Source organism: Canis lupus, chromosome 11, assembly GCF_048164855.1.
Source record: "Canis lupus baileyi chromosome 11, mCanLup2.hap1, whole genome shotgun sequence".
NCBI lineage: Eukaryota > Metazoa > Chordata > Mammalia > Carnivora > Canidae > Canis > Canis lupus.
In genome coordinates, this window is record NC_132848.1 from 71976150 (window position 1) to 72003834 (window position 27685).

Sequence of the window (27685 nt, forward strand, 5' to 3'; positions counted from 1 at the left end):
GGTGAGGGTGGGCCCTAATGTAAACTACGGACCTTGGGTGGTCGTGTGCCAGCGTAGGTTCCTCCATTATAACACACATACCATGCTCGCAGGGGTGCGCACAGCGGAGGAGGCTAAGCAGGTGTGGGGGCAGGGAGTATATGGAAACCTCTGTAGCTTCTGCTCAGTTTTGCTGTGAACCTAAAAATGCTCTAAAAAAAAAATCCTTTTACAAAAATCCAAGTACCGTTTGCAGCTCTGACTAGGCAACCACCACTTATCACCCTTCTTTGGCATTTCCTTGCTTTTCTCTCTCTCTCTTCTCTTTCTCTTCTCCTTCTCCCACTCCAGACCACCTGACCGCCCTGGAGCCAGGAGGCCAGGGTCATAATCCCAACTCCTCCCAGCTATGGACTTGCAGGCAAATCAATCAACCAGTTTTGACATCTCTCCGATCAGCAATAAAAGGAAGACGTTTTCAAAGTATCCTGAGAACGCTCAAGGTTCTAGAGAAATGCATCAGGCATTCTGTAAGCATCTGATTCCATCTGTTCTTTTGGAAAGACTATAATAAACCATGCCTTTAATATCACTAATATAAATATGTCTCAGACTACCGATCCCTTGTGCCAATTCTTCTTTTCCATAACTGCTTTTCCTTCTGCAGACTGGAGAGCTGCCTAAAACTTGTCCTGGGACAAGAAAGTTCTATTTCTGAGCTTGTGATGTTTTTGAGAGTTAACGCCTAGGCACGTCTGCTCACACGAAAATGTGCCATCAAGTGCATCACCCAAGACCATGTGCACCCGGCCCAAGGAGACGCCATGGGCAGCTCAGCTCCACCTGTGCCGGGAGCCAGCTCTTGATGCGGCAAGACTAAGTTTCAGGTAACCCCCTCTAACTTTACTTATACGTAGTTTCTTTTAGGGGAAGTGGAATAGATAAATTTAAAAAGAGAAACGGGACTGCTGGTTGAAGACAGAGAATTTAAAAAGAAAACATGATGATGCCTGTGACCAAAGTGATCAAATTCAAGGCGAAACACCGAGCCAGACTCCGCCGGCACCTACTGATCCTTCCACTGTTTTTGGCTACAGAACCGCAGTGCGTGAAACAGGAGGAAGACCACGAAAGACAAGAAAATGCAGTAGCTATTACCTGTCTTCAGCACTCACCTTTCAGGACAAGATCCATTCAAGCTCTTGATGTGCTCTGTAGCCAGCTCTGGCAAAATGAGCTTTGGGGGTGTCTGCCATAGAACATGTACCTGAGGTCCTTGGCTACACTCAGTATAAGACAAACATCCCAACGTGTTTTTTCAGGTTATGCAATATTGAAGTCTGACAGTGCACGTTTAACATCGCCCAGGAGGGAAAAACACATGCTCTCCTGTAAAAGCTTATTAAATCTTACTCTATAGACCTTGTTACATATGCATCAACTGAAAAGCCTACTTCAAAAATATGGTACTGCTGTCAGCACAGTCCCCCCCGCACCCCAAGTATCCAAGACTGTGCATTTAATGACTTAAGTAAATAGGTCAAAGTCATCACCACAAAGTTACATCTTGTGATGGATTAGGTTCCAAAGTCCATTAATAAGGCTGAAATTGGTTAAAATCAAAATTATCCCTGGACATCTCAATGGCCAGGAAAAATAGAGCAATAGCGTCGCCCCACACAGTAATGTGCATGTGCAAGTAAGTAATATGTGCATTGTGATGTCTGACTCACAGAAGAACACATGCAAAATGTAACCTGGTCGTCCTTTTTACGGTTTCTCTGGGAGCTGGATTACTGAAATACAGGTGAGCGCGAGGAACTTCTGCTCTACAGGAAACGTTGAGTTTCACTGATAGAAAGGCAGGAACTTGTGGTTCTCGTTATGCTGCTTCTTGGACATTATAATCCCTCAGGTAATTAATAAGGAGAATGCATGCTTTGGCACACTTAACATTGACAAGGGAAGAGGAGAAAATGTCCTCTCTTCTCAGTAAGTATGTAAAACCTCAAGTACATTTGTAAAATTTGGAAAGACTTGTCAGGTTTATTTTTAAATAAATCTGTTGGGGTTTTTTAAAGATTTTTTTAAAAGATCTATCTATCTATCTATCTATCTATCTATCTATCTATCTATTTATTTATGATCGACACAGAGAGAGAGAGGCAGAGACACAGGCAGAGGGAGAAGCAGGCTCCATTCTGGGAGCCCAATGTGGGACTCGATCCCGGGACTCCAGGATTGCACCCTGGGCCAAAGGCAGATGCCAAACTGCTGAGCCACCCAGGGATCCCCTGTTTTGTTTTGTTTTGTTTTAAGATTTATCTGTTTGAGAGAGACAAGGAGCGGGAGGGACAGAGGGAAAGAAAGAGAGAATCTCAAGCAGACTCTGAGCTCAGCACAGAGCCCAACAGGGTGCTCCATCTCATGACCCTGAGATCACGACCTGAGCCAAAACCGAGAGTCAGACGTGTAGCCGACTGCACCACCCAGGCACCCCTTAAATAAACCTGGTTTTAAGAACCCAGGAGTAGAGACCTCCCAAGAGCATGGTTGTAGCTTTTTTTTTTTTTTTTTTGGTTGTAGCTTATTTAAAGCCATCCTTGTACATGGCAAAAATACGCACAAGCTATTAAGAAGTAGGAATCCCTTTCAAATTAAGGTTTTAATGTGCCAAGCAAATTAAGACCTTGTTTTTAAACATTCCTTTCTCAGAATTCCTTGTAATATTTTGGGGCATGCATTCCAGAATATTAGTTTTCCACTGCAAAGTTTATTACCTGTTTCAAGGCAAGGTGCTGATATAAGTATTTCAAACGAAGCAAGAAATCGTTCTGCGTTTTTCTGACGCAAAGCTCACTAGATACCTCTGAAACATAACAAGAATACCCTGGCTTGCCCATCTTGGTGATATTTTTAATAAATCAGCTGAACTTAATTTGGCAACATAGGGTCACAATATTACCTGCTTACACATCATTCAGCGTTGAAAATGAAAACATGCGTCTATTTGAAAACTGAGTAAACACCTGATAGAAGTAATAGCTAAAGAAAAATGTAATAGAATTGTTGGACATTTTGCAGTAATAAAAACACACTGAGAAGACTTTTCTACGAAACACTAAAGATTTAAATTGGCTGAGTGGCTTGTTCAATCAACTCCATCCAAACCGAACGCTTGGAGGAAAGAAATGAGTGCTGTGGTTAGATGTTGTCGGTGATTCAATTGAGGGAAAACAGCACATCCAGCAAATGCTGTGCAGAAGGTAGGCTGGTGAGCAAAGCCAGGCCCCATCCTAGCAAATATGGAAATCACAGTTTGGTGCAAGAAACGGGCACTGGCCAGCCACACGGAAACCACTGCACGTGTACCTGCGATCACTGCTTCTGAGGAGAGACACAATCCTGCCGGGAATTCCTACGGGGGAGGATTCACCCACCAAGTAAACAGGCCTGAGCCAGCCTGCCGGGGACGACACTTGGACTGATCCTCCAAGGAAGAGAAAGAGTAAACAATGAAGAAAGGAGAAGAGAATGAACCACAGAGCCTGGGGCCAGGGCACAGCAGGAGTGGGGAGGCTAGAGGCCACTGCCCACGTCCAGACGTCCAGACGTCCAGAGGAGGAGCAAGGGGCTTGGACTCGGGCGTGGGGAGGCGGTGAGAAGTGCATGGGTTTGAGAATGTTTAGGAGAAAAAAAAAATAGAAATCAAACAGGACTTGATAGTGACCTGGGTGTGCCTCTGCCTCCCTCCTTTCAAGCTTTGGATCAGTTAATGGGACTGAACCTAAGATTCCAAGGTGAACTATTAGGGGTCCCTCCCTACCCCTGCCATAGATTTGGGTTTTGTTTTGCTTCTTATTCCCACACCATTTTCCAGCCAGTGCCACCAAGTACGGAACCAGAGACGGAGCAATTACATGCCGCGGGGAGAAGGTCCTCAGGGAATAGAAATGACGCTTCGATGTCCTGGGGTCTGGTCTCCTCCTGAGGCACAGGCCACACCCCGAGGTTAGCTCAGCACTGCTAGCATCCCAGCACAAAGCAGGGAAATGCCATGTGCTGAGGGCCCCCTCCCCACCACCACTGCCAGCCTATGGCCTCAGGACACATCCCCCCGGAGGAGCAGCTGTCTTGCTGCCTGGGAGATCGCCTGCCCCTCCCTCTTGAGAAAGCACAGCAGATGCTTTTTATATAATGTCCAATTACTCCAAGGAATGTCATCATATTTATGATTAATCAGTTGCACACACTCAGGGACATATGTGAGATGGATATTCAAGGGCAACAGAAGACCCTGCAGAGAGGAGAGAAACGAGGCCAGCATCTGTAGCCAGGAGAGAAACAATTAACCGTATACACTGCACGAATCCCTCTGGGCGGAGACTATTGCCAAAACAAGGACTAATCTGATCTAAATTCACTGTGAGGCAAATCTGCTTTTTAAATCTATAGGTTCTGCAAATAGCGGGGGAAAGTCGTAAATAATAAATACCCCTCGTCAGAACTCTAGGGGAACAAGCGAGGGAGCCTGCAACTGCAATGATCGCTCCCAAGACAGCCCCCAGTAGATCGGGTCCTGGCGCTGGAAAGGATTCTTTCAGGAAGGAATCGAATCAAACGGGAGCCCCCTAACTTGCTTTGTAAGGCCAAGCTCCAAGGTCAGCGTGACGTCCCGGCCCCCGCGGCCCTGTCGCGGGCGGCGCGACTGTCCCACTCTCCGTGGGGGAGTCCCTGGGGCTCTCTTCCGGTCCAGGGCCCAGCGCACGGCCCCGCCCGCTTCCCACCCGGGCCTTAGAGGAGCCGCGGGTGCCCACGCCAGGGTCCCGGGGGGGCGCTGACCGCGCGGTGGCTCCTCTCATGCCCACCGGGACCCTCACGAAGTCGGTCCCCCGGGGACGAGCAAACGGAGCAGCAGAGGTAAAAGGGTGTGTCCTCAGTCACACAGCACCTAAGGGAGGACAAGCAGGTCTCCAATTCTTCCACCCCACAGACTGGGGGGGGGGGGGTGGGGGGAACCACTGGCCTGGGAGTCCAATACTTGGGGTCAAGGCCTTGTGCGGTGTCCACTTGCTGTGTCATCCTAGGATGTTCACCGAGCTCCCCCGCTGGCAGATTTCCCTGCAAGCCCAGAGTTCAGTCTCCTCCACTCTCCCCTCTAAGACAGCGACTGTCCCCTTCGTGGCTGTGCTTCCCACCACCGAACACAACCTGTAGCTACGGGATTAGCATCTGACCCAAAAGCTTTTGCTGAGACAAATGTTTTTGGATGGATTTATGGGGCATCCTTCCTTTCCGGGAGTCCTTCCCCATCCCACAGCTTTTTGGCCTAAGTGCGGGGAGACAGCAACGGTTTAGCAAGTAGGCCCTACTTGCAAGGTGGCAGCCGTCTCCCACGCGGCATCATGGCCAGTCTCCAACCTCTGGTGAAGCCCTAGACTGTTAGAGGAGCGAGAACTTCACCTGGCACCAGTCGGACTGATACGTCAAAATTAAGCTCAACAGGCAGAGACCCAGAGGCATGGACAATAGAGAGCACAGAGCATTCAAGAGCCACATCTTGGTGCCCAACACTGGCTATGGGAGCCACAAGAAAACACATCACATGCTGCCCAGTGGTTTCCAGAAGTTCCTAGTCCACAATGTCAAGGAGCTTGAAGCCCTCCTGATGCGCAACGAATGTGTGCAGAGACTGCTCACAGTGTCTCCTCCAAGAACCACGAAGTCGTGGTGGAAAGAGCAGCCCAGCCGGCCCTGAGGGTCACCAACCCCAACGCCAGGCTGCGCAGCAGAGAAATGAAGAGACAGCTTATGTGCATATCATATTTGTGTTAATAAGACCATAAAACTCCCAAACAAAAAAAAAAGGTTTAGCAAAAGGTTCCTGCGCCCAGAACGCAGAGTCCAGCAATGGAGTCAAACAAGGAAGCCACGTCTTGGGGTATAATCCAGAGCTGCAGGGCAGGTGCGCACCCAGCGCGCCCCAGCAGTCACCCGGGTGGGAGAAACTCATCCTGGCTTCTGCTACATTGCCGCCTCCTAGAACCTTCTAGACTCCTTGCGTACTCCAGGGACAGGATCCATGGGTCAGTGGCTTGGGAACCACTTACAATTTTTAGTGACCTTTCTGAGACATTATTCTGTGATAAATGATTTCCTTTGCACTTGGGGGGTGAGGGTGGGGGTTACAAATTGAAAAAAAAAATTTTTTCTGATGAGCATGTCAACCACCAAAATAGTACAAGGGCTATTTGGATAGGAGGCCAGTGTAACTTGTGTTTTTTCTGGAATGCATAATAATGGCATAAAGTTTAATCGTTTTTGAGAAATGGTGACATGTTTTTGCTGAAAGGAAAAACAGGTGTTTTGACATCCCGGAGCGGTTGGGTTGCCTGCACCCAGAATGAGGGAAAGAGCTTGTGTACGTACGAGGAAGTGGAGACTGGCCCAGTGTCCGTGGCTGTTGTCCCCAAGGCATTAGGCCCTCACTTGCGGAGAACATTCCTGCTCTCAGGTTTGATGACCTGGTTGCCTCACCCTGTGGCCCTTTCCTCCTCCTCACCGCTCTCCAAAGGCAAGATTAGAAACACCACATATCCGGACGGAGATCAAAAGGAGATCTTTTACGGAATCTGTCGAATGTCTCTGTACCTTTCTCTTTGACGTTACCACCGCGCGGCCCTGCGCCGACCAGCCTTCTTTCTCCTGGCCTGTGTGCTCTCCGTGACCACACGACGTGACAGCGGGGGAAACCAAAAAGAGCAGCAGACCCTTTCGGCTCCTCCTGCAATGTGCTTCACGATGCAGGTCCCTCCTGGGGATGGAGGCTTGCATGTTGGGAGCTCCTGGTGATTAGATAAGTGACCACAACAGTGATCATTGAGGACCCTGGCATTTATCAAGTCTCCTAAGTCACAAGGTGACCTCGGTGGTCTCTGAGAAGGTGGCAGTTTGTCTTTCCGCTGCTTTAAACGTTGGCCAGAAGAAACGGCAATGCTTCCATAATGCATTCCAAATGTATTACTCTAAACATGGCAGCTATATATTTAAGGGATTTGGAGCCAGGGAAGCTCCAAATTCCATTAGAGCACATTAAAGAAGATGAAATTAGCTTAGGAATGCAAGCACACATCAAGCCATTAAATAATTTAAAAAGCACTTAGGGTAGCATGGAGCCATTCAAGCATGGGCACTTCAAACTTGAGTGAACTGAGCTAAATGTTTGGGCGGGGCGCCTGGGTGGCCCAGTGGTCGGTTAAACACCTGCCTTCAGCTCAGGTCACGGGCTCAGGGTCCTGGGGTGGAGCCCGCATCGGGCTCTCTCGGGCTCTCTGCTCAGCAGGGGAGCCTGCTTCTCCCTCTCCCTCTGCCCCTGCTCGTGTGTTCTCTTTCATTTACTGTCTCTCAAATAAATAAAATCTTTAAAAAAAAGTGTTTGGTAGGATTACACTTGGAGGCTGGTGAGAAAAACCTGGCACTCTAAAGGAAACACTCTCTTGCGAAGCACGACGTGGACACATCTTTAACAGGGTGATCTCTTGGTCACTAATGCCCTGGGAAGTTATGTGTGGCCATCCCTTTCTTCCTTCCTAACTGAACCTCAATTTTGTCCAATGTCCCCAACAAAAACCCTGCGCTCATTAGGCTTCCCTGAAGCTGGAAGCAGCTCTAGGATACAGTCCTCGTCAATCATGTGCAAACAGAAATCTGTTGGGAATTTCTGGGAAAGCTGGATTTCCTAACAGAAATGCTACCCTGTCTCCATCACTCCTTCCTCCTCCTCCTCTCTGGCTGGAAGGTAGTTGGAAGATTGGAAATGGAGTTTCTGGTTTGCAAACTTTCAGGAGAAAGAATATACCACCTGCTGAGCATGACACAGCAGAGAGCTAGAAGGAGCCTGATACGTGGGGGCCACAATGGGCCACCGTGTCAGCCCAGACTCTGACCTCTGGACTTTCTTTTTTATTTTATTTTATTTTTTATTTTTTTTAATAAATTTATTTTTTATTGGTGTTCAATTTGCCAACATGTAGAATAACACCCAGTGCTCATCCCATCAAGTGCCCCCCTCAGTGCCTGTCACCTCTGAACTTTCTAAGTGAGGGAAATAAATCCCTATTGGACTAAGGTACTGTGGTCGGGTTTCTGTCTCATGAAGTGGAGGCGACCCTTAGTCAATATAGAGCCAGAGACAACAGTGCTCTCTATCCAATAAACTTTGGAATTGGTAGGATAAACACAGGTCCTCTTAAGGACTTCCTCAGCCCTTTATATCCCAGATTCTCCAAGATGCTTCGAGAGGAGGGAGGAATACAGTGTCTCCCAAATTCTCCTGACCATCAAGACTTTTATATTTCATGTTACATTTCTTGAGGATAGAGTCCTACCAGATACACTTTGGAAAGTAATGTTTCAGGTACTTTCTCTCTCTGTCTCTCTCTCCCTCTGGACTAAGAACACACGTGCCTCTCTGCAGCATACAAACAGAAGTTCTTAGCAAAAGATGAAACATAAAAGCACCGTGACTTTGCATACTGGATTGAACGGTGTCTCCCCAAAATTCATGTCTATCTGGAACCTGTGAATGTGACCTTCTTTAGAAATAGGGTGTTTGAAGAAAATTAAGAAGTCATAGTGGAATAGGATGGGCCCCAATTCCACTGGTGGGGGGTCCTCATAAGGAGAAGGAGCTTTAGATATAAAGAGACGCAGAGGAGAAGCCGATGTGACGGCAGACGCAGCGACTGGACTGATGCGGCTACAAGCCAAGGACTCCGAGGATGCTGGTAACCCGAAGGCAGGACCAGGCAAGGAGGGGTTCTTCCCTTAGAGCCTCCAGAGGAGCGTGGCCCTACCAACACCTTGATTCCGGACATCTACCCTCCAGAACTATGGACAAATAAATCTCCTGTTGCAAGCCATCCAGTCGGTCGTATTTTATTAAGGCAGCCCTAGGGACCCAACGTACTTTGGGACATTGTAATGAAGTGTAAGTCATTATAAGTTTTTCTCCCACATCCAGGATGAGGATTAAGGATCATCATGGGTGGAGGCCTGGCTCAGCCCCATCTGTCTCTTCTACCATATTTAAGATTCTTGTAAGCAAACTTCTATTCTTCCCATCTCTTTTCCTTGAAACTAAATTGCATCTTGAAAACTCTGACATTAAAAAAGGGAGAGGTTGACGTTTAGAAAGAAATGTCCTAAAGAATAGCTTTTCAGGAACCCTAGATTTGCCAGTAATCATGGCCTTGCCTGGGGTGTCTGTCCTCTCTTGGCTTCACCTGTCTGCTGTCTGTAACTCCGGGGGTGGACTGGAAGGTCTGCACGGCCCCTTGCACTCCCACATGCTGGAATTCCAGTGAGTGTTCCACAAGTGGGACATCTGACACAGGCTCCTCGGAGACATAAAGAATGGCAGGCCCTTGCTAATGGTCGGGGCTCCTTTTGAGCTTTCCTGAGTTCATTTATAGGCAAGAATCTTGCTTCCTAGGATATTTGAACTGAGCCAGAGAAAGAACTGCAGTGTCATGTTTGGTGTAATGTTTGCCTTGGCGTATCGTAAGTTCTGAGAGAGAGGAATGGTTCTTTAGAGACAGGTGTGATAGAAATTACTAGCATAATGATGAATGTGTGCCTCCTTTTCCCACCTGACAAACTCACACTGACAGAGCCAAGTAAATTACTCACATTACAAAAGATGTCTTTATGGGGCAGCACCTGGGTGGCTCAGTCGGTAAAGCATCCAACTCTTGGTTTTGGCTCAGAGTCACGAGAGAGTCAGGTGTTGGGCTCCATGCTCACTGGGGAGTCTGCTTGAAGATTCTCTCCCTCTAACCTCTCCCCTCCCAATAAAAATAAATCTTTTTTTTTTTTTAAAAAGATGCCTTTATTTTACCAACAAGATGACTAAAGATTTCCTTTAAAATGAACAGTGTAGCCAAGTAGTGGCTCAACCTGTTTTCTAATCTAAACAACCCCAAATCCTTGAGATTTTTCTTCATATGAACTACTTTCCATCTATTAGACCACATAGGTTGCCTTCTCCTGAACCCCGGCCGCTCCCTCTCGCAGGTTGTGTGATAACCAACACGGAGCGCCACGCTCTTGAAACTGACCGACGCCGATGAAGCTTAGCCAAGGAGCACATCTTGGAGCTTAAGGTCGTGTTCTCCGTGCATCCCATAGGTTACGGGAAATGCAGGAGTGAAAACAGAAGAATCCCTGCGTTGTACAAGGATGCACATGATACAATGTCTTTGTAAGGTGCATCACGGTATTATAATTATCAGACATAAATATTTTTAATGTTTTAAGTGCGTATAGCCCTTGCCAAAAATGGCTTGAGAAAGCTAAAGAGACTATAAATCCTGTGACATGCACACCCTTTGGACATTTGCCTATGGATATCTGCAATGTAGTCTGTACTTAGCAAGGACACAGAAACTTAAGATCGTACCTCCCTAGTTCTCCTAGTATATCAATAGCCCTGTTGACTACCATATTTACAAAAGAGGAGAAAAATAAACCAAAAGAATGAATTGGGTTTTTAAAGTCATAAACTGATCATTTATATAGCATTGCCTAGAAATAAGTTTTCCTCATCTAAATAAGGAGATTAATACTACCATCTGCCTTACAGGATTGTTGTGATCACTAGACTTTTAATACATATAAATATAAATGTACCTATATGTGTTAGCTCAAGCTACCATAACAAAATATTATCAACTGGGTAGCTTAAAAACAACAGAAACTTATTTCTCACAGTTCTGAAGGCTGAGATGTCCAAGATCAAGACACCAGGGGATCCGGTATATGCTGAGGGCCTGCTTTCTAGTTCATAGAGGGCTGTCTTCTCACTGCCCTCACATAGCAGAAGAGACAAGGAAGCCCTCTGAGGTCTCTTTTATAAGGTCATTGATCTCATTATTGCAGAGCCCTCATGACCTCATCATCTCCAAAGTCCTCGACCTCCAAATACGATCGTATTAGGGATTAGGTTTCAACATATGAATTCTGGGGAGACATAAGTATTTGGTCTAGAGCAAATGATTAACAGAGCCTGGCATGTAGAAAGTGCTCAATAAACATCAGCTACTACTATTATGATGGAGCCAAGTGAAATATTTGGGATACATTTTAGAGGATTAAGCCAACAGAATTTGCTGATAGGTTGGATGGGAAAGTGAAGAAACCAAGGACAGTTCCAAGACTTTTGGTTTGAGCAACTGGGAGGATGATGTAATACAGAGAGCTGGTCTGAGGAAAGAAATCAAGACTCTACTAGGGTCATGTTGGGCTTGGTCTGAATTATCTAGGAGACATCCATGCAGAAATGTCAAGGAGGCATTTGGGAATACAAGTCTGTAGCCCCAGTGCTCAACACTACTCTAAATATGATTCCAGGCCCATAGCCTCAGCATCACCTAGGAGCTTGTTGGGAATGTAGAATCTTAGGCCCCACCTCAGATCAATGTAACCAGAATGTGCATTTTTAGCAAGATCCCCGTGATCCATATGCACAATACGGTTTGAGTAGCACTAAGCTAGAGTTCTGAGAAAAAGAGAGACTAGACACATTGGCATATAAAGAGAGTCCAAAGCTAAGGCCTGGATGAGCTCCCCTGGGGGAGTGTGTAAAGGAGACTAGGTGGCCCAGGGTAGAGCCACGGGCCTCTCCCACATTGAGAAGTCTGGTAGGTGAGTAGAACCTCAGAGAGGAAGAAGAGGAACAGCCAGTGAGGCAAGGGAAAACCAGGAGAGTGAAGGGGCTCAGAAGGCCAGACAATAGATTATTTCGAGAAGAGGTCCACGTGTTGAAAGCTGCTGATGGGTGAGATAAAAACAGAGAAGACACCATTAGATTTAGCGGCAAGGAGGTCATTAGTGACCTTGACAAGAGCAGTCTCCGTAGCATAGAGAGGACAGAAGCCCACGTACAGACCACGGAGAAGAGAAAGTGAGACAGCGAGCAAGGCAATCCTTGCAAGGAGTTTTGCTGAGAACCTGGAGAGACGGGGGCAGTCGCTAGAGAGGAGACCCTAGTGGATGCCGGAATGGCAAGGGGAACGCTGCGGTAGAGAGACAGAGACGGAGACGGAGGAAAGAGATGGGGGCCGGCGAGCAGAGAAGACAATGACCAACTGCTGGCGTGGTGATTTTGAGAAGGTGAGAGGCAACGCGGCCCAGATCCCAGAGAAAGGGTGGCCCCCGATGAAAGCAGGGCCGCTCTGCTTATTGCTTCCATCTCTCAATGAAATTGGAGGCACCCGGTAAGGTGGGTGGGAGTGAGAGGAAAGGAGATTGTTTAAAAAAAAAAAAAAAAAGGAGTCAAATACTTATCTTGGAGAGTGGGAGAGTAAATGCTTCAGGACTGCCACGTGGCGCAGAATGCTTCCTTGAGATTTTGGGCCAGGCATTTAAGAAACCCCACACTTCCCCGTAACATGCTTCATTCCCCCACAGTGTCCTGTTCTAATGCACGAACATGGATTTTGAGAAAGCGCATCTTCTCCGAAAAATCTTTATTTTTCATGTCACAGTTTATTTTGTTAAAGGTTACCACCAGCAGAGCCAGGCTAGGCAAGCGAGTCATCTCAGAGCCACAGCAAGACGGTGATATGGAGGCACAGAAACCTCCTGTCCCCTCCATGAGATTTATGGCTGGGGGTGACGTGGGCATTAATGACATAAAGACACAAGATGCCACAAGAGAGGAAGCTTTCCCTCTCTTCTCACAATGCACCAGGACTGCAAGGAGGTCTCTCATGAGACCGGTACTTTTGTAAACAACACCAGATACTGTTAATTGCCTTTAATTGAGTTTTGAATAAGCCCAAAGTCAATAACGCCTCCTTGGTTACCCTCCTTCCTGCTTAGAAGCCGATCTCATCAACAATCCCATAAATCTTTGCAGGATTCCCTAATCCTGCTACATAAAGCCCATTTCTGTGATCCAAGAATAAAAAAAAATCTAAAGCCTCACTCTCCTGAGCTCATTGTTCTCTCAGAGCACACATCTCCTAGAGTTGGGGCATTGGCACCATGTCGATAGCCTCTGTGTGCCCCACAGACATGTCCATCTACTTCCACTGCTTCAAAACAACCCATTGCCTTGAGAGCCCAAGGCTCCCGACTAGACAGACGTCCCGTCAGCCCCGTTGTGGCTATCCCCCACCACTCTGCTGGTCATTCCCCTCACTCACTGATGAATTGACTGTCTTGCTCTCCTTTCTCATTCCTGATGACGTCAACATTCACACCCCCGCGGTGATTTACCCAACACCCAGGCTCAGTCGCCCGCACCCATAGGCATATGCCCTAGACCTCGCCATCACCAATACGATTACCACCTCCAACATCTTCATTCCCCATCCTCTTCCTTGACCAGCCCCTTCCAGCCTACCTACTCTAATTCCCCAATGTCTCCGAGACCTTTTACTCACTTTTCACTATCTACCACCAAAGCCCACTCTTCACATCCCTCCTTACCTGGCTTATAGTCCAGCGGGGTAACAATCCCCTTGCGAAGTACCTCTAACTTCTCTGTTTCTCTCTCCTCTACTGTTGTCACCACTTGCACCTTTGGTCAAACACTATAAGACCTTGCTCCCGGTGTACCACTGAGTAGTTGACCCTTGCACACAGCTGTGCAAACTGGACCTATTTCAAAACTCTCTCCAAATGATTTCTGAACATTACCAAGCAACCTTCCTTGGCGTAGGCTCTTCGAGAGAATCATTTCCCACCTTCTCACTCTCTCCTCAAATCCCCACACCCTCCTTTTCTCCTCACTAGAGTGTGATCTCCTAGTTCACCAAGGCATGCCCAGGACCTGGAACAGTAGCTGCGTGTAGAGGTGTTCGGTTAACACCGATTGACATAGTCAAACATCACAAACTTACCCACCATCACGATACATTATTCATTGTTGCTAGCACACCTCAATCACGTTAAACTTTTATTGCTATAAAATGCACATAGCATAAAATTGATCATCTTAGCCATTTTTAAGTGCACCATTCATAATGTTGTGTAACCATCACCAGCATCCATCTCCAGAACTCTTTTCATCTTGTAAAACTGGAACAGTATGGGGCAGCCCGGGTGGCTCAATGGTTTAAGCCACTTTCAGCCCAGGGCATGATCCTGGGGACCCGTGATTGAGTCCCACGTCGGGCTCCCTGTATGGAACCTGCTTCTCCCTCTGCCTGTGTCTCTGCCTCTCTCTCTCTCTCCTGTGTATCTCTCATGAATAAATAAATAAAATCTCTAAAAAAAAAAAACTGGAACACTATGCCCATTAAACATTATACAATTTTCCCCACCCCAGCCCCTGGCCACCACCATGCTACTTCCTGTCACTATGCACCTCATGTAAGTAAATCATACAGTACTTGTCTTTCTGTGACTGGTTTATTTCATGCAGTGTATGTCCTCAAGGCTCATCCATGTTGTAATATATGTCAGAATTTTCTTCCTTTTTAAGACTGACCATTATTCCATATGACATACACCACCTGACTGTATATCCATTCATCCATTGATGGGCCACCTGAGTTGCTTCTCCATTTTAGCCATTGTGAATAATGCAGCTATGAACATGGGTCATTCAAATATCTCTTTGAGTCCCTACATCAATTAAATTTAAATATACATTTTCCTGAATATTTTTTTATGTAACGCTCCTTTCTCTTCCACCCAAAAATTAACAGAAGGAGTTATCTGAGCCAAATATCTATTTTAAAGAGATACTTATTGAGCTAAGGATGTAAAGACCAGAATTTGGAATAAGCACATAAAAAAAAAATGAATCAATATTATAGCTGTCCTGTTCCATCCCTCTCTTACTTCCTAAGGGAGTAGCTCCTCATAATATAAACCACACAATCCTCCAGAAAAAAAGCTCCAGAAGCAGCCTGGGCAGGAGGGAAGGATGAGATACCCCAGCTCCTGACTTCACCCCCTCCACCCTTCCCATGTTACCTTCCTCTTAGGCAACTCTCCCTACATCCCCCTATAGAGCTCCCCGCACCCCCATTATGCTTCTGCTCCCCCTCTGAGACTATCTGAGACTAAGAAAATACCCCTTCTGCGGTCTGCCTTAGGATGGCAGAAACTCGCAGACATTTCAAAGACAAGAAACCACCAAAAAAGAGATACGGTGGCATTCAAGCTCCTGAAAAGATGCTCAGGGTCATTGACATTAAGGAAGTGCAAGTTAAAACCACAGTGAGATACTACCCCACACCTATCATAACGGCTAGAATTAAAACAAGCAAACAAACTAGCAATACCAAGTTCAGTGCAACTAGAAGTCTAATACATTGCTGGCGGGGATGCAAAATGGAGCCATTCTGAGAACACTCCGGCAGTTTCTTATAAAATTAAGAATACACACACAATAAGGCAACCCCACTCCTAGGTATTTATTTACCCAAGAGAACCAAAATACACAAAAATTTGTATGTCATTACGTACAGTGGCTTTAGTTATAATCATCAAAAACTGGAAACAGCCCAAATATTCTTTAATGGTGGATGCCTGAACAAACTGGGACAGTCATCCAGAGAAATATTACTCAGCAATCAAAAGAAACCAACTACTAATATTTGTAGCGACGTGGATTAATCTCAAAAACATTATACGAAATGAAAGACGTCGGACACAAAAGACTACACTGTATGGTCTCATTTATAGGACATTCTGGAAAAGGCAAAAGCAGATGGGCAGTTGTCACGGGCTGTGGGTGGATAAGGGAGAGATTCACTACAAAGGGACACAGGGAACCTCCTATCTTGACTGCGGTTGTGGTCACGTGAGTGTATGTATCTGTCAAAAATCATAGAACAACATACTTACGAAAGGCGAATTGTACTATGTGTGTGCTATATCTCGGTAAGCTTGACTTCAAAAACCATAAGCAAATAGAAAGTGACCTTTTTTGCATAATACAGGGGACATGATACTAAATCACACCAGTGACACAACAGCAGCAGAACAAATAATTTTCAAAAAACGGGCTTCTGATCCTACAGAAGCAGCACTCCAGCCTTGGAGAGCCCACATCTGGTACAGTACCTTGCATGACAGTCCCAGGCTCCTGGCAGCTGGGCATTCATCTCAGCCCCTCTCTGAACAGGGCACCAAGACCCTCACTCCAAATCCACAACCACGTGAGCCCTCTGATCGGCAGAAGCAAGATGCCTGACATCCTAAAAGACGGAGCCCACCCTTGCCACCTCATGCACGCACCCCGGCCATACCTCCTTGTGGGCCCAGAAGCAAAAACTTCACTAAGCCATGGGACGACACAGCATGGTAATTAGAGAGCAAGAAAGGAGACCTTCTTTCTCAACTTCTGGGTAACTTCGAAAGACTATTTTAGCAGGTAAGAGGTAATGAAGAATCTCACATAGGAGAGACGCAAAGATAATTACCGATCGGTAGTTATTATTGCTGACTTGCTCTGCAAATAGAAATCCTGCTTTCTTGGGAAATGCGCTCTATTTCCCAGCAGACTCGACCTTTGTGGGGATGCACCCGCCCACCCGTAAAAGCCTGATGAACCCAATCCACAGAGATAAAACAAGGCCCTTTTGCATAACTAAAGCTAGAGATCTGCTTTATAACATTGTCGACTTAATTAAATATTGCTTCCTGGGTGTCCCAGTTGCAGAGTCCATGGATTTTTGTCCCATTAGTATAAATTAACTTAATAGATTTGTTCTTTGACAATATTCTCTTGCTATTTTCATTTTGTATTTGAAGTTGACTAATGCCTAACATCATGTTAAGGTGAAAGTCTCCAATTTTAACAAAATAGCAAACAGGATAAAACAGCAGACAATTTAATGATGGAAAAATCTGCAAATATGCAAAATTAGGAGCCTACCATATAATGAACCCCAAGTACCCATCATCTAGCTTCAGAATAGACTGCAATTTTCCCAAGAGGGTCGGGGTCATGCCTCTTGTTCCAATGCAATTATTCATGGTACCTCCTTTCCCTCTAAAAAAGTGCCAGTTTAGATGTTATACCCAATCTCAACAATTACCAACTTGTAGTCCACCTCAGTTCACTTCAACCCCATTCATCCCCAACAGAAAAAGATTTTGTATCATTTCATCCATAAATAGAATAGGTTTTGAAAAGCAGATTTTAATTCTTCAACGTCCTACAACCTGATACGGTTGAAGACTGTAGGTACAGTCTTCAAAGCTGGCCACAGCTTTTCCAGCCTTTAACAGTTAAGATACATAAAACAGGAGCCCCAGAACTCTCTTCTGTCTCGGTGACTATTGTTAAGGCCGAAAATGAAGCAATAACCTGCAAATTAGATGGAAATGTAGAGGCAACTGGAATTTCTTATGTTACGTCCGTATCTCCAGACTTATTGCTGAACAGAGCTCCATGGGCGCCCACGAATCCTGCCTCCTTATCCGGGAGCCCCCTCCCTCCGGGGACACAGGGTGTGAACCCACTAACTGTCTCTGTCGGCTGCTCCGTTCTGGATGTAAGTCAAGCGCCAGCAACGCTGACCAATGATCTCCGCGGCCGGCGCATGGCCAGTCACTGCAGCCCAGGTTACCCGGAGAAGTTTCTCTTTTCCCTTAACCCCTCATCTCATCCTGGGCTCCTGCACACTATTAACCAAACTCTTCTGATTTGACAACTTGCACCTTCCTGAAGAGAAACAGCGGAGTTTGCTGGATTGCATGTAAGCCGCAAGGCCTTCGCGGCGACCGCACCGTCGGGGAGAAGATCCCGGGACTGCGTGGCCATGGGCGTCCCGGTCCCACCGCCCACCTCCCGCTCTCTCCTTAGACCTCATGCCGCGGGTCATCAGGGAGTAAACGTGCATAGTGCAGGCCGTCATTGGAACAGGGTTCAGCGTGTTTCTGCAGGACCAAAAGCAGGTGGGAACTAGTGATGAATGTCTGGGGCCCAAGTGGCGTCAGCCCGGACTCGAGGTGGAGGATGCGGGAGCCAAGGAGCAGCGCCTGGCGGGCAGCAGGCACCATGGACGGCAGGAGGGAGGGGCTGAGCAGAGGTCCCCCCTGGGTGCTGAGCAGAGGGCACCGCTTGGCCCCGGCCCGGCACCAGGCTGCGGCCACCTGCGGGCCCGGTAGTGGGGCCTCGGCCGCTGCACAGCCCACCGGCGTGGCCAGTGGAGGGATCCTCGAGGAGCCGCACACCCCGCCGGGCGGGCTGGGGCAGGCGTGACGGTGCTGGGGCCCTGGGCCACCGTGCGAGCACTTCCCACCTAGGGCCGAGGGTTGAGAGCCGGGAGCCGGCCGAGGATATGAAACCCTAGCATGTGTTACTTGTGAACGTATCAACCCAGATAATGAACAGGTCAGAACTCTTCAGCTTTTAACATCACTAAAATTACAGACAAATCATAGGAATCAACTACGGCCAACGGAACAGAATGAATATTTTACCGAGTTCGATAATGCAAAAGTAAAGCGAAGCTGGAGGGAAGAGGAAGCAGGGTAAGGAGGGGTGCTGATGGCCTTGTCCTACGCGGAGCCGGGGGTCGAGGGACCCAGTCAACAGGCCGCGGAGGGAGAAACCTGGTTTGAACAAATGCATTGTGTGGAGCCACAGGGATGACCAGAGAGAATGAGGAGATGCAGGGATGATGTAACCAAACGACGTCCTTGGCTTTCACAGCAGGTCACTGATGAATTCAGAGACGTTAACGTAAGCATAGGATTTCGAGACAGGAAGGTAACTACAGCAGGAGGGAACGGCCAAACGCGGCTGACCGGCTGACCTGGCCGAGGGCCTGGGCTGGGCAGACTGCTGCTTTCGGTTAGAAGCCCTTCGGCCTACTCGGGCTATTAACTATGCACAGGCATTACCTTAAAGCCAGCAAAAAAACCTGAGGCGGTGGCGGGGGTGGTGGGGGGAGGGAGGGAGAAAAAGAAAGAAAAACGAAAGAAAAACGGTAGGTCTGATGGAAATGCAAGAAAGGATGCGTCAGGCACAGTAGGGCAGGAACAAGCAGGCAAGGGGTTAAGCTGGAAACTGCATAACTATGGTAACAGATGTAGCTAATTTGGGACACAAATGAGGGTGTTGGAAGGATCTAAGAGAAATGTGGTGCTAGGAGGGAAGAAGGATAAATTCTAAATAAAGGGATGTTGAGACAATCAGGAGGGATGCTCTGGCATCTGACACAGTCAAGGAAGGAAAGAACCAAATGCACCCTCACTTTTGGGTGTCTTTTCACCGTCCATTTTCGGAGAGATTTTATTTATTTATTTATTTGGGGGGGGGAGTGCATATGATGTGGGGGAGAGGGACAGGGAGAGAGAACCCCAGGGGGCTCCACGTGGAGCATGGACTTGGGGCTCCATCTCATTACCCCGAGATCATAACCTGAGCTGAAATCAAGAGTCAGATGCTGAACCGACTGAGCCAACTCGGTGCCCCTTCACCATCAATTTTTTTTTTAAAGCAGAAGTCGAGAGACCTTATATGGGCTCCACGCCGAGTAAAGGAAGCAAACATAATGAAACTCAGGCTCGATAAAATAATATAGGCTGAAAACCGTGTCCACCGGCAAAAGAAACTGTCTTCATAAAGTCCTCACGCGTTTCAAAGTCTAATAGTATCATTTCCTCTTCCAGAAAGAAAGATTTTTTTTTTTTTAAGATTTTGTTTATTGATTCCTGAGAGACAGAGAGAGGCGGGGCGGGGGAGCACGGAAAGCAGCAGAGGCCAAGGCGAGGAGCCTGGCTTTTATCCTGGGAGCAGGGGCAGGTGGAGATTCAAGTTCTGTTGCGGAAAGATCGTTGCGGGGGGAGCGGGCCAAGGGGGGCTCAAGTTCAGGGCAGGCAGGGGAAGGGGAGGCTCGGGGTGACCAGGTGGAACAGCACAGGCAAGACGGAGGCCAGCTCGTCCCCGCGGGGTCCAGCTGAGCCTCACGGAAGCTGCTGGAACTGCCATCACTCGGCCACCTCCGGAGTTGGCTGGCGCAGCAGGGGACACCTGTCACCGCCCGCGTCTGTTGTTTGGCTCTTGTTTGGTGTCTGCGCAGCCTCTGTTCCCTGCGTGGCCCAGTGCGGCCACCAGCCCGAGGCCCCAGGTCCTCACCGTCCCCTCTGTCAGCTGCTTGGGGGCGTGGGGGGGAGTTGGGGCGGGAGTGTCCACGGGCCCTGGAGCTGCCGCTGCCAGACGCCAGAGGCACGGACGCCTGGGCCCAGGGACACTTCTTTCCGTCCTTATCTCTAGTTTCAGCCGCGACCGTTGGGCTGATCAGAACAGACCTGGTTCAGAGCCGTGTTAACGGCCCGCGTTCCCGGGGGGCCTTACTCAAGGTGGAAGGAGCTGATAAAGGTCCCAGGGCCGCCGCCCCTCCCGTCATCAGGCCACAGCCCACCCGGGCCTGCTGCAGCGAGCCTAGAGTTCCAGGAGCCAGCGGGGAGGCCCATCCTGCTTCTGCCCGGACGACCCCTGCTGCTCATGGCTGGCCAGCTCGGGCTGACACCATCCCTGCCGTAGTCTAGGGCGTCCTCGGCGAATCTGGGCCCGGGTTTGTCGTCTCCCTCTTCTCGGCAACCTAAAGACATCTCTTCCTGAGCCCGCTGTGTCCGGGCTTCCGCACTCGATGTCCCCCCTCCCAGGAAAGCCCTCAGTCCTTGGCAGCCGGGCCCGAAGGAACCCAGCGCCAAATAAAACCCGTGCGGAATGCAGCTGCACACCCTGCCCGGCCTCGGGTGGGCACACAGCGAAAGGAGAGTGTCCGAAGCACACCTAACCGGGAGACCGGCCTATTTTGCTTAATCCTTGACAGATCACTCCGGCGCAGAGAAAGCCTAAAAACAGATTTGAATGCTACAACCAATACACTGACTTTATACAACCGAACACCGTAGTCCACGGAGAAAAGGCTTTCTTTTTGCCGCGTTCAGTGACGTGGGCGCCTCTCACCTGTGGCTTATCGCGGGCGTCAGGCCGGGACGCACCTGTGCTGGAAGCGGGCCGCTCCGCGGGTGCTCCCTGGGCCTGGGGGACTTTGCCGGAGTTGTTGAAAACAGAGGCAGTTTTTGGTGTTAACGGCCTTAAATTTCCTTCAAGTTAAAACTATGGTGCTCGAGTATATAGATAAAACGTTAGAGCGTAATGTCTCTTCCAGAGATTAAAAATTCTGTTCCAAGAATCTTGGGTGTGTCCTTGTACACAGTGCAAAAGGCTTAAACTATACCGAGATCGCTTTTGGAGAAAAAAAAATTTCTCACGGACCCAGGGATGACCTAAGTCATTTTTATTAAAATGTATCTTAAATACATATACTCATTAAGACCAGTTCTAAACACTCAGGCATTATAGTTTTATGTTACTAAAATGCCAAAAATTGGGGAATCCCTGGGTGGCGCAGCAGTTTAGCGCCGCCTTCGGCCCAGGGCGTGATCCTGGAGTCCCGGGATCGAGTCCCACGTCGGGCTCCCTGCATGGAGCCTGCTTCTCCCTCTCCCTGTGTCTCTGCCTCTCTCTCTATGTCTCTCATGAATATTTAAAAAATAAGATATTTTAAAAAGAGAGAAGAAGAAACTGAGATCAGAGAGGTTGAGTAACTTGCCCAAGTTTCACAGCTAGCGAGTAGAAAAATGAATTTGAGGTCAGACAGCCTGGCTCCACTCAGTCATTACACCGAATTGTCTCATTGCCTTGGACACAAGGTAGTAATCGGGGGTTACTAAATCTACGTTAAATGTAGACCTAATCCAATTATTGCTGAAACCAGCAACAGCAAGTCTGTCATTGTGTTTTCACTACAACGCCTGCTGCTAAGTCGCTGCAACTCAGTGCATGTGACTGTGGGAACTAGCATGAGAGCATCCCTCCTTGCCAATATGGTGCTGATCCCAGGAATTGTTCTTTTGAGCCTGACAAGCCTGTGCCCTGTGTGGACTCAGCCTTCTTGCCAGGATGCTCTAATTAGACTCCTCTCTGCCTCATGACCTAAGCAACCAGACCTGCCCCTGGCTCACAGGGGAAGATACAGAGGCAGATATAGGCCCCACCCATTGGCTTTGGGGTTGCCATCAATTCAGAATAGGGGCGCCTGGGTGGCTCAGTGGGTTAAAGCATCTGCCTTTGGCTCAGGTCGTGGGATGGAGCCCCACGTTGGGCTCCCTGCTCAGCAGGGGAGTCTGCTTCTCCTTCCTCCCAGCTTGTGTGCACTCTCTCTCTCTCTCTGTCAAATAAATAAATAAAATCTTAAAAAAAAAAAAAGGATAATCCAGGGGGATCCCTGGGTGGCTCAGCGGTGGAGTGTCTGCCTTCGGCCCAGGGCGTGATCCTGGAGACCCAGGATCGAGTCCCAGGTCAGGCTCCCTGCATGGAGCCTGCTTCTCCCTCTGCCTGTGTCTCTGCCTCTCTCTCTTTGTCTCTCATGAATACATGAAAAAATCTTAAAAAAAAAAAAAGATAATCCAGAACACAATTTTTTAAATAATAACCTAAGATTATCACTGAAGTAAAAACTGCTAACTTTAGAGAAGATACAGATCTCTCAAAATGTGTACGTCCTCAGCACCTCGGTGGTCTGAGAGACCCGTGGAGTGATGGAAGCTCACACTATAAAAACAGAGGCACGAAACCCTCCTTGCGTCTGACAAGGACGTGCCTGAAGACATCGGTCAAAACACTGTGGTATTTGCAGAGTTCCTTGCTGCTTTTAGAATCAGGAATTGTTGTGCTTCTCTTGAGATGTTTTTATTTTGTGTTTTATGTTCTGGACACGTGACGTTTTGTGTCTCATACTTTGCACAGCTCTCAACACTACCCGAAATTGTACCCTCACTTATGGGGTTTCCTGATGAATGTCGGCTTTTTGCATTCGTCTGTAAGGCTGTAGGGGCAGAGACCATGTCTGTCGCTGTACCCTTCACAGAACCCGGAGCATAGTAGGTCCTCACTGAGTGTTAAATGAACAAATGGGTGAGTGAGTCAATGAACAAATAAAATATATGAGCCATGGGTTGGTCAGTTCTTCTTTTTCCATGAGATGCTAGAAAGTTTAGAGCTGGATTTGTTTACCCTCATACCAACTATAGAGGGTCTCACACGTGTATTTTTGTATTAGCTTCAGTCTTTTTTTTTTTTTAGCTTCAGTCTTAATGCCATTTTATAACTCTACCCTTAGTCTTTCTTTCTCATTGACTTCTAAGTTAGTCTCCCTTGGTATGTTCTATGAAGCCCGATAAACTGTCTCAGATTCCTTGTAGAACAAGGTTGGTGATAAAAATATCTATCAAAGGGTTTTAAAGATATATTTAAAACCTTAATGCTAAACTTTCTCCCATCAAACATATTTGATCACCTGTAAACTCTTAAGAATAGCTGTGATTTGCTAATTCCAGCACCGTCTTAACATTTCAAGCAAATTCAACCCAAGCCCAGAAACCACACATGCTGCATCATTTCAGGCAGTGGTGTATAGTTTGTGTGTAATAAGCAGATTTCTAATAAGGTTGGGCAACTGGACACGAAAGAACATACCGCTTGCCACAAAAATGTATGGACTTGGGATCAAAGAATGATTTATCTTTTGTGGTTCTGCAAAATATATTGAAATTACAATAATAATAATAAAAGGTTAGCTATTGGGGATGGGGAGAAAAAGTGGTGGGTCAGGGGACAAGCAGGGCTGGGCAAGATCCGGGCATTGATGGAAGTCTGATCACCTTACAGAATGAAGGGAGAGCACCATGAAGCAAAAAACGTTAAACGGTCTAAATCCCTCTGTAAAATCTCTACTGTATACTATCCATATGCCAGCGGCCAGAGTGACTTGCAAGTCTGAACCTCAGTTAACTGCTCTCATTCATTTCAAGCAATTTCATTTCAAACGTTTACCAATTCTCCTTTAAAATGAAACCCAGGGATCCCTGGGTGGCCCAGCAGTTTAGCACCTGCCTTCAGCCCAGGGCGTGATCCTGGGGTCCCGGGATTAAGTCCCATGTCAGGCTCCCTGCATGGAGCCTGCTTCTCCCTCTGCCTGTGTCTCTGCTTCTCTCTCCCTCTCTTTATCTCTCATGAATAAATAAATAAAATCTTTAAAAAAATAAAAATAAATAAAATGAAGCCCAATTTTAAATCCCTTTAAGGAGGCCACCCCTCACTGTACAAGTTAAAGATGCAGCTCATGCCCCTCGGCTAGACCCCCGGCTAGAGGGAAAGGAGCTGGGTCCACCCTCCCCTATCGCTGCTCCTGCCAGGATGTCAGACCAACCTCACCTTTGGGCTTAGAAAGCACAAAATGTCCATTTACCAAACCGAGAACTGGTTTCTATTATTTACAAGGCTCATTTGAGTCCGTGGAACCTTCGACAACAAACTGCGAGAGGCAAGAGTGGGTGTGAGGAAACAGATGGGTAATAATCATGTGTCACAGATAAATGACAATTTTTAAAAGAATCTGATAGGGTGTGGGCTGGTCCCCCCCCTTCCCTTCTGTCTTTCTCTCCGTCTTTCTCTCTCGCTCTCTCTGCCAAAGGGTGGAGATTACGGAGGAAAAGGAAGGGGGAGAGAAAGCAAGACAATGGGCAGGCCCGCGCCTGAGCCTGAGCCGCATCCCAAAGCAGCCGCCCGCCCCCACCTGCGGGTGCAGGGGGGCCGCCCCGGCGGAGGGGGAGGGGAGGGGAGGGGAGGGGAGAGGCAGGGAAGGGGGGGTGAAAGCCGAGGCAGCGGCGCTGGCCGGACCTCTGGGGGACACCGGCCGGTTTTCCCTCCAAAGTGGTGGCGGCGGAAAATCCAAATCCACTGGGGACTTGCTCACGTGCGGGCTCCGGGCTCCCGGCTGCAGCGGCGGGCCCTGCCCACGCCGCCCCCCTGCCCCGCAGCTGCTGCACTGCGCCCGCCTGGGCCGGGCCGCCGCGGGGACAGGGGACAGGAGGGGGACACGGAGCATCCCGCAGGGGGGAGAAAGCCGGGCACGGGAGGGGAGGGGGACACGGCGGGCAGGGGGGACACGGAGCATCCCGCAGGCGGAGGGGCACGGCGGGCAGGGGGGAGAAGGCGGGCAGGGGGGAGAAGGCGGAGCACGGGAGGGGAGGGGGACAAGGCGGGGCAGGGGGGGACACGGCGGGGCACGGGTGCCCACCCCACGCAGGGGAGGGGAGGGGAGGGCGGGGCAGGAGAGGACAGGGGAGGGGAGGATGGGGCACGGCAGGGGCGCCCACCCCCAGGCAGAGGAGGGGAGGGAAGGGGAGGGGAAGGAGGGACACGGCGGGCAGGGCCAGGGCGCCCCCCGCCAGGCAGGGAGGGGAGGGAGGATGCGGCGGGGCAGGGGCCCCCATCCCCAGGCAGCGGAGGGGAGGGGAGGAGAGAGGAGTGGTCGCGGCGGGCAGGGCGGGGCAGGGCAGGGCAGGGACGCCCCCCGCTGCCCCCGCAGCCCTGAGAAGGAAGCGGCACCTGTCAGGCGTGGCGCCCGGAGCCAGCGCGCCCGCCCCTCGCCCCGCGCCCCGCGCCCCTCGCCCCGCGCCCCGCGCCCCGCGCCTCGCCCCGCACCTCGCCCCGCGGAGGCCGCGCGTTGCATCATCCGCGGAAGCCCCGAGGCGGCGGGCGCGGGCCCCAGCGTGGACCTGCCTGCCGCGCGACTCTCCGATTCCGGGGAAACGACCCGAAGCCGCGGCGCCCGCGGGGCTCACCTGTGCGCGGCCGCTCGCCGGACCCTGCTCCCCCGGGGCCGCCGCCCGGCTCCGCCGTCCCCCCTCGGGCTCTGCTAACGGGCGCCCCCGCCGGAGCGCAGGACGGCGCGTCCCTCCATCCCGCAGCCGCGCGCTGCCCGCCGCCGGGGCCGCGTCTCCGCTCCGCCAGCCCCACAAAGGGCGGCCGCTCCCGCTCGTCCTCGCCGCCCCGCCGTCGCGTCCAAATCCACTTCCCGCACCGGGCGGGAGCGAGCCAGAGCTCCCCTGGCGGCGCGCTGACAAAGGACGCTCCGCCGCGCCCACAGCGCCCCCTCCAGCGGGCACGGCCCCGCCGCCCCGACCCGCTGCCGCAGCGCCCCGCCCCGCCCCGCCCCGCCCCGCAGCGGCCCCGCCCACAGGCCCGGCCCCAGGCCCGCAGCGCCCCACGCAGACACCGCCCCAGGCCCGCAGCGCCCCGCCCCGCGCCCGCACCCGCGCTGCAGGCCCCGCCCCGCCCCCGCCCCCAGACCCGCAGCGCCCCACGCAGGCCCGGCCCCAGGCCCGCAGCGCCCCGCCCCGCCCCCGCCCCCTCGCCGCAGGCCCCGCCCCGGCCCCGCCCACAGGCCCGGCCCCAGGCCCGCAGCGCCCCACGCAGGCCCCGCCCCAGGCCCGCAGCGCCCCGCCCCGCGCCCGCACCCGCGCTGCAGGCCCCGCCCCGCCCCCGCCCCCAGGCCCGCAGCGCCCCACGCAGGCCCGGCCCCAGGCCCGCAGCGCCCCGCCCCGCCCCCGCCCCCGCCCCCGCGCCGCAGGCCCCGCCCCGGCCCCGCCCACAGGCCCGGCCCCAGGCCCGCAGCGCCCCACGCAGACCCCGCCCCCGCGCCGCAGGCCCCTCCCCGCCCCGCCCCCAGGCCCGCAGCGCCCCACGCAGGCCCCGCCCCCAGGCCCGCAGCGCCCCGCCCCCGCCCCGCCCCAGGCCCGCAGGGCCACGCCCCGCCACGCCCCCAGGCCCGCAGCGCCCCACGCAGGCCCCGCCCACAGGCCCGCCCCCAGGCCCGCAGCGCCCCGCCCCCGCCCCGCCCCGCCCCCAGGCCCGCAGTGGCCCCGCCCACAGGCCCCGGCCCCAGGCCCGCAGCGCCCCATGCAGGCCCCGCCCCTCAGGCCCCGCCCCCTCAGGCCCCGCCCACAGGCCCCCTCCCCCCACCCCCTCTCCCCCAGGCCCGCAGCGCCCCCGCAGTCCCGCCGCCTGCCCCCCCCCCCCCTCCGTGGGTCCCGCAAGGGCCGGGAGCTACTAGGAGGATCCTGCTACTGGAACAAAGTCTGACACGTGAGCTTCCTTCACGGATAGATCCTCCCTGGGATTAACAAGGGGAGAAAAAAGTCTCTGTGGTCTGCGAAGGAGATTTGCCTTTAGAAAATTAACTCTCGGGATTGCAATGGCGATTGTTGACCGTGTGAACTCTGCTCCGTCTTCAAGGACAGCAAGTGTCCGGCCCGGGCTCGCCGCCTCCGCGCTCCCCTCCCATCCCAGGAGGCAGGTGCTCAGGGACCAGGGAGCCGGATGGAGACCCGGACCGCCTGACTGCAGCCTTAGACCTGCCGCTAACTAGCTGTGTGGCCTCGACCAAGTCACTTAACCCTCCTGGGCCTTGTCGTCCTAGTCCGTGAAAGCGCGGTGTACCTGGTGCTTCCGGTGTACCTGGAAGGCCCAGCATCACCGGGCCCCAGGCCCCCCCCACAGGCTCCAGCGGCCCCCCCACATCAGCATGCCTTCTGTTTTCTTTCAACGTGGATTGCAGGGCAAGGATGGCTTCCAGGAAAGCTGTGGTCCCTTCCCACACCCGGATCAGGGCCCCGCTGCTCCTCTTAGGTTGTGGGCACCAAGGCCTTTAGATACTCGCATAAAATCACCAGGCCCCACCCAGTGCTGCTGCAGAGCCAGACTCTGAGTGGGCCCAGGAATTTTGTATTTAACAAGTGTCCCTAGTAAGTCCTTTGGGCTGACCTCCGAGACACGCCAGTGTGTGAGTCCTAGGGCTCCAGTCTCAGTCCTGGTGAC

The 27685-nt window shown here is 50.9% G+C and overlaps 1 protein-coding gene across 1 annotated transcript in view; it reads right to left on the bottom strand.

Annotated features, from left to right (window-relative positions):
• The window catches only part of ADD2 (adducin 2), a 93074-nt gene extending 67133 nt beyond the window's left edge, over nucleotides 1-25941 (bottom strand). Inside the window, exon 1 of the mRNA XM_072768742.1 lies at nucleotides 25651-25941. The gene's annotated coding sequence lies outside the window, so the exon portion shown is untranslated. The remainder of the gene's footprint in view (nucleotides 1-25650) is intronic.
• Between the last annotated feature and the right edge of the window lie 1744 nt (nucleotides 25942-27685).